This window comes from Galeopterus variegatus, unplaced genomic scaffold, assembly GCF_000696425.1.
Source record: "Galeopterus variegatus unplaced genomic scaffold, G_variegatus-3.0.2 Scaffold801, whole genome shotgun sequence".
Classification (NCBI taxonomy): Eukaryota; Metazoa; Chordata; class Mammalia; order Dermoptera; family Cynocephalidae; genus Galeopterus; species Galeopterus variegatus.
In genome coordinates this window covers 61321-64781 of record NW_007726912.1, presented here as the reverse complement: position 1 = coordinate 64781, position 3461 = coordinate 61321, and positions in this window count along the sequence as shown.

Genomic DNA, 3461 nt, shown 5'->3' with positions numbered 1-3461 from the left:
AGGAGGAGCATCTCATGGAAAATTCAGCAAGATCAATTTGGCCCCTTTTTTATTCTTCCCCAGCAAGTGTTCAAGAAAGTGTGCATCGAGCTTTACCATGTGCCACACCAATAGATATGTTAAGCACATAGCAGGGTGCCTGCTGCATGGTAGATCTTAAGTATATAATAGTTATCTTCGTGATTGTTTTGTTCTAAACTCCTGTATTAACAGGAAGTTAAATGCTAGGGAAGGCAATTACCTCTTTTTGGCTGATATCGACCAGTTATTCCACTATTCTTCTTTCAGGTCCTCATAAGACCTGAAAGATGTGTTGGCCACAGCTGTGTGACAGGACCATCTGTAACCTGTGCTTTTTGGGACCAGACTATTTCCTTCCCATAGATTTATCCAGCATGATTGTAATGGCTCAGTAACAAACACATGTTTGAATTTTTGAAGAGATTTCCAGAAGTCTGACTGCTTGGAGGCAGCAAAGGAAGGGAGGTTAAGATGCCAAGCTACCTCTTCCATCATAATAACCACTAATTGAATATCTCGTTGGAAAAATATGTAAAACTGTAAAGACATCATTACTCAGATGGTTTGGGCTCCAGCCTGGCCAGATGCAATTTTATGTCTCAGATATGATGTCATAAGTCAGTTAAGATGTGTTAAATATTTTAAAATATTGGATTTGCTTGGAGTGGTCAAGTGTTATCGGATCTTTCCTGGACCAGCCTTCAGAAAAATGATGGAGAGATGCCTCTGCCCCAAGCCTTGTTCAGCTCTGTGCCTATCTCCCTCTCCAGACTTTCATCTGAGTACATCCTGCTTCCACAGGTGCTGGCCTTTCCTGTCTCCTCTGTCTCCAATTACAACTTGCTTGCTCACTGTATTCCAATTCATTAGGGCCAAGGCTCAAAGAACAGGAGATGACAGGGACTTAGCTATAGGACCTACCCTAGGAACAACCTGCTAGTTGGGGACATGGCCAGAAATGGTTTTTATAATAGGTTGCATGATTTTATTAAATTCTTTGATAAGAATAAGGGTGTAATGTTTACAGAATTATAGCCAGGATCTTTAGAATGCCTGGATGCTGCTCCATTGATCAGCCCTGTCCCCCTCTAATCAAGTTCAGAGAAATCAAAATGCATAAAGACGGGAAAAAAAAGAACAAAAAGAATGAGAATACAATTTTTAAATATATTGACAAATATCTAATGACCTCTAATGCAACAGTGTTAGTCAAAACATGAATTAAAGAATTTAGCCTAGTCTCTGTTTTCAAAAGGAATGTCCTGGGATCTACTCACTTGGTTTATCCTCTTCTTTGTTGAGGCAGGTGTTGGGAAGGGGCATGAGCATATTAAATTCTGAATGGCAAGAGAGTGGGAAGTTTTTCTTCTGTGATGTTTCTCTGTTTTTGTTTTCTCTAAATTTAGAAGAGAGCCTAGCTTAAGATCATGTAAAGATACGGCTGTCTTGACCCATTTCTGTGAGACTGCTACCCCAGTATCTTCTTTTGTTCTCTTTTAACTCTCCTAGAACCACTGGGATGGTTGTCTCTAAAACTGACCAGAGCAAGTATTGATTCAGTTATCTCTAAGGCTTAACTATACACTAGGCTGACACTGCACTCTCAATTCTATCTGCAACCTTGTATTAAGGGTGGTAACAACATTCAACCTAATGCCAGGGTGAGGTTTCAAATAAAGACAGACAGTAATGATCTAAATATGTAATTTCTTTACATGGCCTTCCTTATTTTGACTCCTGATTATCTAAGAGAAGCACATGGCCCAGTGCTTAAGAACACAGGGCTCTGAGCTAGAAAGCCTGGTTCTGTCCTGACTCTGACACACAGGAACTGAATGACATTGGACAAGGTAGTAATCTGCTCTATAACTCATAATTTTAGTCTCTAAAATGGGATGAGAATAATGCCACATCATAATATTTTTGTATTGATTAATGGAGTTATTTGTGTGCACCATCTAGAACAGTGCCCGACGTAGGNACTGGGATGGTTGTCTCTAAAACTGACCAGAGCAAGTATTGATTCAGTTATCTCTAAGGCTGAACTATACACTAGGCTGACACTGCACTCTCAATTCTATCTGCAACCTTGTATTAAGGGTGATAACAACATTCAACCTAATGCCAGGGTGAGGTTTCAAATAAAGACAGACAGTAATGATCTAAATATGTAATTTCTTTACATGACCTTCCTTATTTTGACTCCTGATTATCTAAGAGAAGCACATGGCCCAGTGCTTAAGAACACAGGGCTCTGAGGTAGAAAGCCTGGTTCTGTCCTGACTCTGACACACAGGAACTGAATGACACTGGACAAGGTAGTAATCTGCTCTATAACTCATATTTTTAGTCTCTAAAATGGGATGAGAATAATGCCACATCATAAAATTTTTGTATTGATTAATGGAGTTATTTGTGTGCACCATCTAGAACAGTGCCCGACGTAGGGTAAGAAGTTAATAAGAGTTACCCTCTATTATTAGCACAATCATTTGAAAAGAAAAAGAACCAAAGAGAGTGTGCCTTCAAAGCAAGGATGTTTTGGCCATACTCAGTGAGCTCCTGAGTTTTGATGTATCAGATTAGACATTCTCCTGCTTGGGGAACTGCCAGGATGGAAGTAGTAGTGGAAGCAGACTTGGACAAAAGAGATTAAAAATGTCATCCAACATTCCCATTTTCCATTTCACTAAAGACAGAGCAAACTGAAGGACAAGGGAGGTGGGTCACTGTCTGGGGGACCAAGCTAGGGAGCTGAAGGCTGGTGATAGCATGAGAAATTTATACAACTCATTTAAAGGTACAGTCCTCCCCCAAATGGATAATGTCATCTGGAATTATTTTCAGAGGCATTGAGGCAAATCCATTTAATTGTCTTAATGTTAAGGAGTTATCTTCTGCTGAGAGTAGACTTTGATTTTCTAAAAGAACCACCATTTGGATAATAAAGAGAAGTAAAAAATACGATAATATGCTCCCATTTTTCAAAATAATGCTAAGTAAAGAATGGTGTATCATTTTAATTTTATTTTTTGATTTCTAGTACCTTTTAAATGTATTTTCATGTGTTTGTTGGACATTTTTTCCCTCTCTTAGAAGATAACTTGCCAGTTCATGACCTTTTGACCTTTACCAATTTTTATGTTGAGGAATAGGACTTTTTCACCTTATGAAATTGTATCTACTCTTAGTAAACATTAAGAATTTCATACATCATTTTTCTGACTACCAGGACAAAATTTTGATCTGGTAGCATGCTCAAGTTACTAAAGTTCATTATGCAATTTTCCCCCCAGGTTCCCATGTGTTGCTGTCATGGCTACTTGGACATTCCTATGTTTCATCATAAACACTGATTTTCTTTCCTACGTCAGTCTGTAATATTCATTCTCTCTCTCTCTCTCTCTCTCTCTCTCTCTCTCTCTCTCTCTTTCTCTCTC